General features: G+C 39.1%; 1 pseudogene; it reads left to right on the top strand.

Annotated features, from left to right (window-relative positions):
• Positions 1-9,200: 9,200 nt before the first annotated feature.
• Positions 9,201-16,212, top strand: part of LOC137952619 (uncharacterized) — a 10,318-nt pseudogene continuing 3,306 nt past the window's right edge.

Here is a 16,212-nt window from a genome sequence, read left to right as displayed (position 1 = left end):
ATAAATATATTAATTTATTAATAACATAATATATATTTTTTACGTATTATTAATTAATAATATATTGACACAAAATGTAAAACCAGTGATTTAATTAATTATAGCAATTGAATAATTAAAATAATTAACAATTACAGTTAATTATAAATTAATATACTAATTACGTGTAACTAGAATAAATTATTTAAAATGAAAAAAAGTTAATAATAACATAAGCGAATATAATACATAAATAAATAAATTATTTTTTAATGACATAAGATATATTTTAACATTAAAACTCACTATTTTAATACAAACTACCTAATAAATAAATAAATATATTAATTTATCAATAACATAATATATATTTTTACGTATTATTAATTAATAATATATTAACACAAAATGTAAATCCAGTGGTTTAATTAATTATAGTAATTGGATAATAAAACTAATTAATGATTAAATGTTATTATAAATTAATATACTAATTACGTGTGATTAGAATAAATTTTAAAAAAGTGAAAAAAGTGAAAAATAACAATTGTCGTGGTCGTCGAAGAGCCTTGCCGTGAAAGAGACCTTCGATTTCAGATTTCCCAGGCGGCTCTGAGACCTTCAAAACCACCGCGAAATTCTGTTACGGCGTGAAGATCGACCTCACGGCAACAAATGTCGCTCCGCTGTTCTGTGCCGGTGAGGTTCTTGTCCCAATCTGTTCTCTGAAGCATTAGACTTGGTAAAAACCCTAAAATCCTGTAAAGTGCTGATGTCGATGGATGAATGAAGTTGGGGCGAATGGAGAAAGCAGAGAGCGAAAGTGAGAGATGATGAGAGAAAGCAGAGAGAGAAAAGACGAGACGAAGAAGATGGGGCAAAAAAAATCGTAAGGAGACGAAGGCCAAGGGAGAGGGAGAGGAAAAAGGGAAATGACGAAAATTTTTTCCTTTCAGAGGGGGGGTGCAAAAGCAATACGCGTCGCGCAAGTCAAGTGGATGATTCGGAAAATCAGGCTGAATCCAAATTCCCCGATTTTTGCCTGAGAGAATGAAGTGATGTAATTTAACTTCAATGTAATTCATTCTACACTAACAACATTATTTAATGAACTAGGTAATGCGAGGGGAATTCCACTTCATTGTGGACTAACCCCCCCTTTTTGTTTTCTATGGTTTCTGCATTTTGGTTACGACTCTTCATCTGTGCAAGCTTGTATCTTGCATGTAATTTCTTGTTTTTTCTCTGTCTGAAATACTGGAGTGAGTTTCTATGGAAGCTCTATGCAGAACATTTTCTAACTTATTTTGACATCATCTTCTGGTGATCCCCCTTCATTCATTTCCTCTATTCCACATGAATTTTGAAATTCCATGCTTTGATGGAGTACGATTTTCGTTAGTTTTTCATTGATAGAAAACTTGCATCTAGAAGTCAAATGTTTATGGTTCCTCAGGTGATTACATGCTGAAAATTCTAGTCTATGCTGACTTTTTTTATAAAAGAAAACTTTGAGTACACATTATACTTTTGTAATTCTATATCAACCCAGCAAATTATTTTCTTATAATTTTTTCCCATGCAATTGCTATTCGTTATAATTTCATTTTTTAGTCACTTTTCCAGAACTACAAATGCTCCCATCCTAGAAATTCTTCCTCCTATTGCATTTGTTATAATCATACCCTACTTTATAAGTGAACTTAACACTGATTGTGATTTGTTAGATGTATGTATTTTGCAATTTTCGTGTCTTCAAATGGATATTCCAATTTGTGCTCCTTATATCTATATATCTGATAATAAACTTGCCGTCTTATCCAAGATCTTTGTAGCCAAGCTGGAAAGAGGGAATAACAAACCGACATTTTCTTCCTTAATTGGAAGGAAGCATGAAATACAGGTCGAAGGAGTAGGGGTGGCATCAAACTCGGCTCAATTCGCGAGCAGCTCAAGCTCGGCTCGGTTTGATGCAATTTATCTAGATCTCGAACTGAGTTCGAGATCCAGATAAGGTTCGTTTATGTTAAAGAGTCGAGCTCGACTGAACCATGCTTTGGTTCGAAAGTTCGCGAGTGGCTCGTTAACTTAACGAACGGATTGGGATTTGGGGAGGGAGTCGGAGGCGATACTTAGGGAAATAGGGGATTCGGGAAATGGGAGCTCTGTTTGAACAGGAGCGCTAAGCGGGAGGTCATCTTTTGCTCTCGTTCTCTCGGGTTAATCAGGGAACAAAGATCTCCCTTCGTCACTCATCAGGCGGCGATTTAGCAGAAATGGGGAGAGATTTCTTCTTCTTATTCCTCATTTTCCCTCTTCGATTCTTTACTCTCAATCTCAGTCTCGATCTCCCATTTTTTCCTTTGCAATTTCTTTTTCTTCGATTTCTACCTTTGAACTTCTTCCTCATCGACGGAAGTGACGGAAAGAGGTAGGTAAGTTGTTTTATTATCTTCTGTTTTTTTTTTCATCGTCGACCTAACACTGATTTTTTTATGTATTCCATTATTTATCTTTGATCGGACGAATGCCTCATGCTGATGTTGTTTTAGGAGATCCTTGTTAAATATCTCTACAAGAGTGTTACCTGAAAGAAGCACCCAACGTCCACCAATGGAGGCTGACGGAACAGCCAAGACAAGAGCTTCCAGCTCTGAGATTTGGTGGACAGAACCACCACGAAATGAGGCTGACGGCACAGCCTAGACCAAGAGCTCAAAGCTCACGTTTAGTGGACAGAACCACCACCACCAGAGGCTGACGGAACAGCCAGAGAGAAGAACTTCAAGCTATGGTTTCACCGTGAGGAAGGGGACACTGTGGAAACTGGAAAAATGGGAGTGATGTTCCCCTCCATTTCGTTTCTATTTAAACTTAGGGTTAGGTTACATTACATCCCATGGGCTAAATACAAGGCATCCCAACCCAACTAATGAGCCTATGTACAAGACATAAATTATAAAACAAAATATAAACATAAATCCTATCTTATATACATTCCAACATATGGTAACATCCCCCCTCAAATTGATGCTATGAAGTCAATCAACAATAATTTGCCAACCAGAAAATTATGCCAAGGTTGAGACAATGCTTTGGTGAAGACATTAACCACTTGAATATCCAAAGAGATGTATGGAAGAGATATGACCCGGTGTTCCAATGTATCACGAATAGAGTGACAATCAACCTCAATGTGCTTTGTGCATTCATGGAAAATAGGGTTGGCAACAATTTGAATAGTACTCGTATTATCTGCATGGAGACGTGTAGGGGTAGTTTGAAAAAACTTGAGCTCAGTAAGATGACCGTGTAGCCATATAACTTTGAAACATACAGTAAACATGGCACGATACTCGGCCTCGGTAGAGGACTTGGACACCCAATCTTGTTTCTTGCATTTTCAAGAAATTAATGTATCCCCTAAAAACATACACCAACCTGTAATAGAGCGACGGGTATCGGGGCACCCAGCCCAATCAGCATCACTGTAGGCAACTAGATGAAGCGCAGAGCCTGTAGGAAAGAATAATCCACGAGTAGGAGAACCTCGCAGATAGCGAATGATGCGTCGAACCGTCACAAGATGAAGGTGTCGAGGAGAAGACATAAACTGACTGACCTGATGAACCGCATAGGATATGTCAGGACGAGTAGTGGTCAAATATATGAGACTCCCAACCAGGCGTCGATATATAGTAGGATCATCAAGAAGAGCCCCTTCATCTTTCTTGTATTTAACATTGACCTTCATAGGAGTAGCGACCGAAAAAGTGTCCTCCAGACCAGCTAGAGTAATAATATCTTGAATATACTTATGCTGATTTAAGAAAATACCGTTGGGTCTGTGATGTACTTTCAGCCCTAAGAAGTACATGAGTTGGCCCAGATCCATCATATGAAAAGTTGCATGCAACACCTGTTAAAGCTTAGTAATCAGGCCAGAATCAGTGCCAGTAATGATGATGTCATGTACATAAACCAAGAGAATAACCATGCCCGCGACCGACTTGTGATAGAAGAGGAGAGGAATAATATTGACTGTGTGTAAACTTGTGGAGAATAAGTATACTGTGAAACTTCTCAAACCAAGCTCGGGGAGCTTGCATAAGCCCTTACAGAGGACGACGCAACTTGCAAACATCATTAGGAGACGAAGTAGACATACCAGAGGGAAGCTTCATGTAGATATCCTCTTGTAGATCACCATGGAGAAAGGCATTCTTCACATTCATCTGATGCAGTGGCCAGAATTGTGAGGCTGCAATGGCTAAGATGATGCGAACCGTGGTCATGGTGGCAATTGGAGCAAAGCTATCCTCATAATCAATCCCATATTCCTGTTTGTTCCCCAAAGCTACCAAGCGGGCTTTTTACCGATCCAAAGATCCATCCGAACACAGCTTGACAGAGAAAACACATTTACTCCCAAGAGGCCAAACAGTAGGGGGCAAGTAACAATGTCCCAAGTGTGATTTTCTTCTAGTGCATGTAGTTCTATTTGCATTGCATGTTGCCAACACTCATGTGTTATTGACTATTTGTAGCAAGAAGGAATGAAAATAGATGATAAAGTAGCCACAAGAGATATAGGGGAGGAGAAACCATAACTATCATGGGGGTGAGAAGGACGAGTAGACCGGCGAAGAATGGTGGAGGCAGGAGTAGAAGGATGATCAGGAGCAGGCGCCATGTCAGAATCAGGAGGGGGCACAGATGAAGTGGGACGAGACTCATCAAAGCTAAGCAGAATAGACAAAGATGTGGATGGTAGCACAACATGAGATGGAAAGAAATATTGATTTTCAAAGAAAACCACATTCCTAGAAACACGGATACAATGAGAATGGGAATCATAGCAAACATAGCCTTTTTGAGAAATGGCATATCCAAGAAAAGCACACATAACTGATTGAGTTGTAAGTTTGTGTCGTTCATGATCAGGTAGATGCACAAAACAAACACAACTGAATGTCCGAAGATCAGTATATGACAGTGAATAACCAAATAACTTAAAGAATGGAGAAACATGCTGCAAGGTAGGAGAGGGCAGTCGGTTGATTAAATGAACCGACATAGAAAGTGCTTCACGCACAAAATGGGGAGGAATAAATGATTCAAGTGGAAGGGTTCAAACCATATCAAGAAGATGACAATTTTTCCACTCATCAACTCCATTTTGTTGCATTTTCGAGGACAAGAACACTGAGAAATAATGCCTTTACTTTGAAGAAAATCCTGAAACTCAATAGACATGTACTTGCCTCTAGAATTAGAGCGTAGTACCTTAATATGAGCAGAGAATTGAGTCTCAAGAAGTGCAAGAAACCATTTGAATACTACGAAAAAATTCAGACTTAGCCCATAAGAAGTAGACCCAAGTAAAACAACTGAAGCCATCAATAAAAGTAACAAAGTACTTATATTGTGCATGCGAGACAACAGGTGTGATTCCCCAAATATCACCATGAATAAGATCAAAACAGTGGGAGGCATGTGAGGCATGATGAGGAAAAGGTAGGACCTTACTTTTACCAAGTTTGAATGATGAACAATCAAAAGAAAGATCAAGAGAAGAGCATGTGGTATTGCCTAATAAGCCAGAATTAAATATTGTACGAAGAACATCTAAGTTTGGATGGCCTAGACGTCTATGCTACATATTAGTGTCGGAGCCAATAACATTACATGCAAAGGAAAGTACAAGAGTGCGTGGAATAATTGTGGAGAGAAAGAGTTTGAGTGGAAATTATCGTCCCACTTTAGGCCCCTTCGTGATCACCTTCCTTGACGCTTGATCCTGCACAACACAACCAGAGCGAGAAAACTAAACATTACAATTTTTATCAACCAGTTGACCAACAGAAAGAAGATTTTGTAGAGAGGTCAGGGGACATAAAGACATCAGCTAAGGTGTGAGAGAGATCAACAATAGCACTGATAGGCAAAGGGCTGCCATCAGTAGTGTTGATTTTCATATTGCCATCATACTTACGAACATTAGAAAGAGACACGACATTATTGGTCATATGGTTAGAAGCACTGAAATCAAAATACCATAGCTGAGCAGAGACTTTGTGCTTACCTGAGAGACGAAAAGTAGAAAAAACAGATATGATCGTCTATTGTACCATTTCAGGGGTGAGTATGTTCGGATTTTCTGGTACTAGAGAAACAAGAATTGTAGTAACTGGGACGTCAGTCGGCAATGTTGCAAAACTACAAGTACAAGTGGAGGCATGATAAGCAGTATTCTTCTTCTTTTTAGGGCAAGTAGGACAAGCGGCGATGAGATGACCCCGCTTCTTGCAGTAGTTACAGAACTTCTTGGGGCATTCCCGAGAAAAATGACCACAATCCTTGTAGTGAAAGCACTGGACAAAACTCATGTCCCGACCCTTAATTTTCCCTTATGCTGCATAGGCCATAGTAGCAGAGGTATCAACTGATGAGTCCTGGTTAGTCCCACATCGGTTAGCAAGGACAATCTTGAATGTTATATGAGAGGGTTTGCAAACCTCTCCCTACGAACTAGCTTTTGGGACAGAGTTAGGCAGGTTCATATAATTTGGTATCTGAGCCATACCTTGTCTGGTCATATGTGGCTGGTCGATGGACCCATACGCCGGTTCCCTGCTTTGGCTCGTACGGTGTGTAATATCCGTGGCCCGTGTGGTACATAATATCCCCACATGGGTGTGTAGTGTGTAATATCTGCACGTGGGCATGCAGTTTAAAGGGGTCGGGTATGATGAGTCCCGGTTAGTCCCACATCGGTTAACAATGATGGTTTTGGATGTTATGTGAGAGGGTTTGCAAACTTCTCCCTACGAGCTAGCTTTTGGGGCAGAGTTAGGCAGGTTCATATCATTTGGTATGCCTTATCTGGTCATATGTGGTTGGTCAATGGACCCATACGCCGGTTCCCTATCATGGTCCGTATGGTGTGTAATATCCGTGGCCTGTGTGGTGCGTAATATCCCCACGTGGGCGTGCAATGTAAAGGGGTTGGGTATGATGAGTCCTGGTTAGTCCCACATTGGTTAGCAAGAATGGTCTTGGACGTTATATGAGAGGGTTTGCAAACCTCTCCCTACGAGCTCGCTTTTGGGGCAGAGTTAGGTAGATTCATATCATTTGGTATCAGAGCCATCGAAGACATCGAGGCTGCATGGAATACTCACGAACCAATTCAAGTTCCATTTGGTCCAATGATGAGGGTGTGAGCTAAAAGATTCAAAGAAATGCTGAATAACTTAGTCTAGAGAGTTCTACAACAAGAAGAGATTGTGGTCACTACAGAGGGTAAACAAAGGCTGGTTTTACTCATCAAAGTTGATCCGGAAGAGAATCCAGCAGCCATACACGTGCATTGAGCAAGGACATGTGGTTGGAAGATTTCGTGAGTCTCACAAGGATAGTCACGAGTTGGCAACTTATCCTAGAGGTCACGTCACTAAAAGGAATTAAGAGATTGAATTATATTAGACTTCTATTTACGCCAAGTTACCTTAAGTTTATCTTTAATTGAATGTAATTAGGAGAAGGAATTTATTTCTACATGGATTCTACCACGTCCTCCACTATAAATAGGGGACATAGTACATGGATTGGGGGAGTTTTTGATATTCATTCATATTGAGAGTTATTCTTCTGGAGTTCTTGAAGAAACTTTTCGAACTTATCAGGGTTTTCCTTGTGGCATTCAAACTACTTATCAAATGGATTTTTCATCCCTATTTGTGGTGTCTTCACCATACCAACGGGTCGCGGTTTCGATCAAACATGAAAGGTCTTGGGGATGATATCCAGATTTGGTATCGGGTTTTGCCACGGGTTGACGTGGTTCGTATCAGAGTGTAGGTCCTTAAGGTTTGCCTATCCTTTTGTTTTGTTTTTCCAATCTATTTTTTTCTTCCATGTCAAAGTCGTGCATTTTTTAGGTTTAGATAATTCGGCCATAAAAATAAATAAAATTGGCCAAATTGTTGCTTTTTTCGTTCTTGATTGAGTCTTGATTTCTATCATTTTGTCGTCGTTCTTGATTGAGTCTTGATTTCTATCCTTTTCTTATCATTCTTGATTGAGTCTTGATTTCTATCCTTTTCTCGTCATTCTTGATTGAGTCTTGATTTCTATCTATCCTTTTCTCGTCGTTCTTGATTGAGTCTTGATTTCTATCCTTTTCTCGGTATTAGCGTTTGAGTCCACTATGTTTATGAACCCTAGAAATGTGAATTTAGGGTTGTAGTGTTTCAAAAAAATATCTGAATGATCCTTTGTCTTGTTCCTTGATACTTGTTACTGTGACATCAACGAAAGAAAAGAAAGGAAGAAAAAAAAAGAGGATCGGAAAAAAAAAGAATACAAAACCCACTCTTAAAGTTTTTTGTTCTAATCTTGTTTCTCATGTTTTAGAACCCCTTTTGCCAAAATCCCACACTTGAGTGTCAAAAATTATCACAATCCGGGGACAAAAATTTGATTCGTTTGGTTTGTTCTCGTTTTGATTTGCTGCTGGAATCATTCTTATTGTTTGGTTAGTTTTAAAAGAACTCAAAGAAGAATACGAGTGGATCGGAGTGAAACACATGAGGGAGTGTGGTGAGGTTATTTTTTTTTGCATATTTTTTGTCTAACCTTGTTTGCAAAGTTCAAATCATGTATTATAATCAAGAGAAAAACACAAACGAATAGAGTCCACCCGTTGTTCCGAATCTACAAATGCAAGCATTAATGGTGGAGATGAGATGAATGATGAGGGCGGAGTTAGAAGATATACATGGGAGGTTGGATAGGGTAGAAGAGGGGACACAATGGGGGCATCCACTATTATTTCCAAACACCTCAAGGAGGAACAGGTTGCACCGAAGGGAAGTTAAGGATATGGGCGAATTTGAAGGTGACAATTTAGAGGAGTCTGATAGGATATCAATGGGCAGTCATAGGAGATATGGCCGGGATAAAGAAGGAACCGGGTAGATAACAACTTGGGAAGTATCAAACTAAAAATTCCTGCGTTTCAAGGAAAAAGTGATCCTGAAGCATACCTCGAGTGAGAAAAAAAGATGGAGTTGGTTTTCGATTGTCACAATTACTCCGAATTAAATAAGGTAAAAATCGCTACAATTGAATTTACTGATTATACTATTGTGTGGTGGGACCACTTGTGCATCAATAGGAGATGGAATGGAGAATGTCCTATTGAAAATTGGGATGAGATGAAGAGGGTGATGAGACGACAGTTTGTACCCAGTCATTACTACCGGGATTTATACCTCAAACTGCAAAGTCTCTATCAAAGGTAACCGAAGTGTTGATGAGTATTATAAAGAGATGGAGATGGCTATGATTAGAACTAATATGGAGGAGGATTAGGAGGCGACAATGGCCAGATTTTTGAATCGAGAGATTGCTAACACAATTGAGATACACCATTATGTGGAATTGAAGGACTTGGTGCAAATGGCTATCAAAGTTGAGAGGCAACTCAAGAGGGGTGGTATACGGCCAAGACTGGCTCCACAGAATTCAAGTACAACACCTTGGAGGTCAAACTACTAAAAGAAAGAAGAAAATCCATCCACCATCAAGGCCAAACCAGAGCACAAAACAGCCACTACCACGTCTTTTCAAGGTAAATCAGTCCCCTTTTCAACTCTTTCTAGTGAGATTAAATGTTCTAAATGTCAAGGGAAAGGACACATAGCTAACCAATGTCCAAACAAGCGAGTTATGGTGATTGGGGAAAATGGTGAGATTGATTCCGAAGACGAAGATGATCTTGATGACATGCCACCATTGGAGGACGCCCCCATCGGAGATGAGGAGTTTGGGGCAAATCATGGTGAGATGCTTGGACTAGTCGCACAACAAGCCTTAAACTTGCAAGCTCAAGAAGAGAAAGAAGAAGTACAACGGGAGAATATCTTTTACACTTGTTGCCATGTGGAAGACAAGGTATGTAGTGTTATTATCGATGGCGGTAGTTGCACTAATGTTGCTAGTACTTCCATCGTTGAAAAGCTAGGGCTCACAACACTTAAGCACCCTCGTCCATACAAGCTACAATGGTTGAATGATAGTGGTGAAGTAAGGGTTATGAAGCCGGTTGTGGTACCGTTTCGAATTGGTAAATATGAGGATGAGGTATTGTGTGATGTGGTACCAATGCAAGTTGGACATCTCCTCTTAGGAAGACCGTGGTAATTTGACCGACGTATGCAGCATGACGGCTTCACCAACAAGTACTCATTCACGTGCAATCAGTGGACAATCACTCTAGTTCCGTTGATACCATAACAAATCTATGACGATCAAATGAGGTTGCAACAATTGGGTGATCAAAAGAAATTGAGGGATCAAAAGAATTTGAGAGAGCAAAAGAATGAGAGTACAAAAAAACGTAAGGTTGTGCATAGTGAGAATGAGGGAAAAGAAAGAGACACGGCCGAAGAGGTATAAAAATAGAGAGAAAACAAAGAAATTTCTATGCAATTTATAAGTAAGGTTAAGCGAGCGATGATTTCAAAGCAGCCGATGATTGTACTCATGTACGAGGAGGCTCTTTTAAACACTAACCAACTTGACGCTTTGCAGCCTAGTGTTGTTGTTTCTCTCTTATAGGAATTCAAGAAGTTGCTTCCCAAGGAGGTACCACATGGGTTACCACCTCTCTGAGGCATTGAACATCAAATTGATTTCGTTCCCGGTGCATCCATTCCAAACCGACCAGCATATAGGAGCAACCCGGAGGAGACAAAAGAGCTTCAAAGGTGTTGGAAGATGGGCTCAAGCTCACAAGCTCAAGACAAGAAGCCCACACGTCAAAGGAGTGGCATATGTGTGAAATATGGTGTTTTTTCTTAAAGATGGCATAGGGGTGTAAATATTTTTTTTTTTATGTTTTTTGTTTCATCAAGTTGTAGCATTAAAGGCATTGTAAAGACTATAAATTAAGGCATTGCCTAAGAGGTAGGGTATTGAAGCTCTCTCCTCTCCTTCCACAAATTTGTCCAACCCTCATTCTCTTTTGGACGCAAACCTCTTCTCCCTTAATCCAAACTCTCTCCTTCCATGTCCTTCGTCTTCTGCTTTCCTTCTCTCTTCTTCTTCTTCTTCCTCATTGATCTAAAGTTCCTCTCATGAGATCCTAAATTCTACATGGTATCAGAGCAAGGAGTTTAGGATCTCACTTGGTGAAGTTATTATGGAATCTGTTCAAGAAGTTTGTAAAAGAAGGAGTTCAACCATGAAGAGATAAGTTAATTCTCTTCTTATTTACAATTTTTTTTCCTTCCCTTATTTACTTACTCCTCTTTACGGCTTTTCTACTTCTTGAATTTTGAATCACATCGAGTCAAGATAAATATTTATACGTTGTGAAGATTTATTTCTATGACTAAAATGATGTTATAATCTTGATCTTCTTGTAAATAAATTACAAGCTTGATCAAGATCATTTGATGTTTGTGTCTTATTAAGATTAATGGTTGAAATTCAGTTACCTTTATGTAACTTGGATCAATCTCATTTGAGGTAGAATTCCAGCACATGTTGTTGTAACTTCTCCTACTTAATGGTGCTCATGGGTTTGTGTTATGTTGTTGGATGCCCATTATATGTTTGATGAAATTCTAGCATTCACTTACCCTTTGTTGTTTCTCTTGAACTTCAACAATTGAACTTTTTTTTACGTTGAAGTATTCCCATGAGCTAAAGATAAATTGTCTTCCAAGTGTCTTGATTTGCCTTTAAATTGTCTCTAAATATTTGTTCTCCCTCTCGGTTTGTGTTGGAGTTTGGATTAAGGCCTAATCGGTTGCATCTACCTTCTCCTCTTTGCTTTTAAGAATATAAAAGGAATTGAGTAATGGATGGATCTTATTCTCACTTGCTAAAGGCACAAATTTGTTGATAATTTGGTTTTTGCTCTCGTGAAGAAAAGTTTTTTTAGGTGACTGATTTGGTCCACGGGTTCTTCAAATTACATTGAGTAATTGTTATTTGAAGAAGGCCCCTTCCCTTGACCTCCACATTTGACTTACCTCATCATGGAGAGTGGACACAACAGTAATAAGAATGATATACGCCGTATTACTACAATTCCACTCAAGTATTACCTTAACTGGTCTCTCCAATTACCTTAACTGGTCACAATCGGTATGGTGGGTTCTCATTACTTGTGACTTTTTAAGCCACGTCATTCAATTCCCTCCTCCGATTGATGAAGAAAATGAAACCTACCACAAGTGGGTTAAAAATAATAACATGGTTATAAGTTGGCTCATCAATAGCATGGAAGAGCATGTGGCCAACAATGTGGTCCACTTGGAAACAGCCAAGGACATGTGGGACACTTGTGCTAAGCTTTACTCAAGTACTGCCTCATTACAAAGTGTATATGATGTATTACAAAGTATGCTGCAAACTAAACACGGAGATAATATTCACGAATTTTTGGCCCAGTTTCGGGGCCTTCTTCAAGAATGGAAAATAGCTCAGTCATACTCCACTGACATTTATGTTCAAGAATGACAACGAGAAGCCTTGGCAGAAGCTATTTGCTTGTTGAATATTAAGCTTACCTTGAGGTTGCTAAAACTCAGCTTCTAAGTTCCTCCGCTCTTCCATCCTTCGATGGCATTAGTGCTACATTACTATGGATACTTGATCCATCCCCTCCTTCTCCTATTGATGCTCCATCGGTGATGTTCTCTAGAAATCAGGGTACATCTTCATCATACTGAGGACGGGGCAAAAATATGAGAGGGGGTAGAACTATGAATGGGGCTGAAAATAGAGGTGGTCGAATGGGTCCGAATAATTCCCGTACTGAGCCGACTTTGCACTTACTGTGGTGGTTAGAACCACCTTGTGGCAACATGTTGGAAACTTCATGGCAAACATGATTGGGACACGACTAACCCAATATCTGTTAGTGTTGAGAAACATGAAGAAAAGACTGACTCTTACTCTGGAAATGTGACTCTTACTGCTAAAGACTATGTTGCATTTCAGAAAATGAAGTCCTTAATGGAATCTTCCATTCCCCCATTATCTACTGTTGCTAGTACTATTGTCTCATGTATGTTTTCTTCCTCTTCATCCTCTTCCTCTTGGATCATCGACTTCGAGGCCTCCGAACATCTATTAGGTAACAAATACTTGTTTCAGTCATTATCTCCTTGTCTTCCTCAGAAATTCGTTACTATTGCTAATGGTAGCCAAACCAAGGTCCTTGGAAAAGGTTCCTATTCTCTTACCTCGTCTATTCCTCTTCAAGATGTTTTGTTTGTCCCTCAATTTCCTTTAAATTTGCTCTTTGTTAGTCAATTAACCAAACAGTTAAATTGCTCTATCACCTTCTCACCGTCTTCTTGTGTATTTCAGGATCTCACTACTAAGTAGGTAATTGGTGGTGGTCATGAAAAGGGGAGCTTGTACTACTTCACTCTTCCACCATTAGTTGACTTATCATCCACTACATCTGAGGCCCAACTTTGGCACAACCAGCTTGGTCATCCGTCTACCCCTTCACTTCGTTCTTTGCTTCCATCTTTAAAAGTACTTTCTAATTTTAGTTGTGAGGTTTTTCAATTAAGTAAACATATTAGGAGACATATTCTCCTCGTATTACAACTACAAGTAATAATCCTTTTGAGTTAATACATTCTGATGTTTGGGGACCTTTAAGTGTCTCAAATATTTCCCAAGTTAAATATTTTGTCATTTTTGTGGATGATTTTACCCGAGTGACTTGGTTATATTTATTTAAAGAGCGTTCTGAAATTCTTCCTTTGTTTAAAAAATTTCAAGCTATGGTATTGACACAATTCTGGAAGAAAATTCAAATCCTTAGGTCTGATAATGCTAAGGAATACATGTATAATGATTTCAAATCATTTTGTGAGGGTAATGGGCTTATCCATCAAACATCATGTGCCTATACCCCTCAACAAAATGGTGTTGCTGAAAGGAAGAATCGTCATCTTCTTGAAGTTGCTTGGGGTCTTCTCTACTCCATGAAGGTACCCTATTTTTATTGGCCTCATGCCATACTTACGATATGTTTTTTTATTAATAGGTTACCTTTATAAGTTCTTCATAATAAAACTCCTTACTCTATGTTATTTCATGGTGAAGATCCTTTTTCTCTCCCTTTGAAAGTGTTTGGATGTACATGTTTTGTTCATGTTACTTCTCCAACACAAAATAAACTTGATCCTCGGTCTATGAGGTGCATTTTTTTTGGGTACTCTCGCACCCAAAAATGTTATATCTGTTACAATCCTACCCTTCAGAGGATGCTTATCTCTCCTGATGTGACTTTCTTTGAAGACATCTCCTTCTATTCCTCCCATGATGCTCCTCCAGGATGGATATTTTTTTCTACCACTCCGTGTCCGCTTGTGCCATTCAATGTTGAAGTTAACCCAACCCCTGACGCACCGGCCATACCTTCACCTGTGGAGTTGTCAGATCCCCCAGAGGTAAGTCCTTCTCTTCCTATGTTTGGGCATGAATTTGATACTAGGCCTATTGCTTTAAGAAAGGAACGTTGTTCTTGTACTACTTCGCATCCTATCTCAAATTTTATGTCTCACCATCTCTTGTCTTCTGAGTGTTTTCAGTTCCTTGCCTCTCTTTCTTCTAATTCCATTCCACAGTCATATCAGAAGCCTCTGAAGCATCCAAATTGGAAGGCCGCTATGGATGAAGAAATGCACGCCTTATATGAAAATCAAACCTGGTCCTTAACCTCACTCCCAAAAGGTAAAAGACCTGTTGGTTGTAGAAGGGTGTTTTCGGTAAAAAATAATCTGGATGGATCGGTTGCTCATCTTAAAGCTCGACTAGTTGCTAAAGGTTATACTCAGTACTATGGGATCGATAATGAGGAGACCTTCTCTCCTGTTGCAAAATTGAATTTGGTACGCATCATCTTATCTATTGCTGCTAACTTATCATGACCCGTTTATCAATTGGATGTTAAAAATGCCTTTTTCAATGGTGATATAAGTGAGAAAATTTATATGGTTCAACCACCTGGTTATGTGGTTGAGGGCAGTACTATGGGATCGATTATGAGGAGACCTTCTCTCCTGTTGCAAAATTGAATTCGGTACGCATCATCTTATCTATTGCTGCTAACTCATCATGGCCCGTATATCAATTGGATGTTAAAAATGCCTTTTTAAATGGTGATATAAGTGAGGAAATTTATATGGTTCAACCACCTGGTTATGTGGTTGAGGGCAGTACTATGGGATCGATTATGAGGAGACCTCTCCTATTGCAAAATTGAATTCGGTACGCATCATCTTATCTATTGCTGCTAACTCATCATGGCCCATATATCATGGGATCGATTATGAGGAGACCTCTCCTATTGCAAAATTGAATTCGGTACGCATCATCTTATCTATTGCTGCTAACTCATCATGGCCCATATATCAATTGGATGTTAAAAATACCTTTTTAAATGGTGATATAAGTGAGAAAATTTATATGGTTCAACCACTTGGTTATGTGGTTGAGGAGGAGTCGGTATGCAGGTTAAAAAAATCTTTATATGGGCTTAAGCAGTCCCCTCGAGCTTGGTTTGATAAATTTAGTCAAACACTTCTACGTTTTGGTTTTTATCGGTGCTCGGTTGATCATTCAGTATATTATAAAGATACTGTCAAAGGAAAAATATTATTGGATGTGTGTTATGATATTATCTTAACTAGTGATGATGCTCTGAGCATACAAGAAGTGAAGAATATGACATGTCAGGAGTTCAAGAGTAAGGATCAAGGTATGCTTAAATATTTTTTGGGAATAACAGTTCTTCAATCTAAGCATGGGATAATTTTGTCTCAGAGGAAATATGTCTTGGATCTACTTGAAAAAACAAGAATGAAGGGTTGTCGACCAGTTGACACACCTATGGATACAAATGTAAACTTGTGTGCCACAAATGGAGAAGATATTGATATTGGTAAATATCAAAGGCTCGTGGGAAAACTGATCTATCTCACGGTAACTAGGCCAAACATATCATACGTTGTAAGTGTGGTGAGTCAATTCATGCACAAACCACAGATTACCCACTGGCAGGCCTTAGAGAGAATATTACGATACCTAAAGGAGCTCCTGAAAGAGGATTACCGTATAAAAAAATGGGCTTCTCAGATGCAGATTGGGTTGGATCACCTGATGATAGAAAATCTACATCAGGATATTGTA

The sequence above is a fragment of the Aristolochia californica genome, unplaced genomic scaffold, assembly GCF_029961685.1.
Source record: "Aristolochia californica isolate CCGP_79_NKW_82.1479 unplaced genomic scaffold, dmAriCali1.0.hap1 SCAF_16, whole genome shotgun sequence".
NCBI lineage: Eukaryota > Viridiplantae > Streptophyta > Magnoliopsida > Piperales > Aristolochiaceae > Aristolochia > Aristolochia californica.
This window is presented reverse-complemented; position numbering and strand designations above follow the sequence as displayed.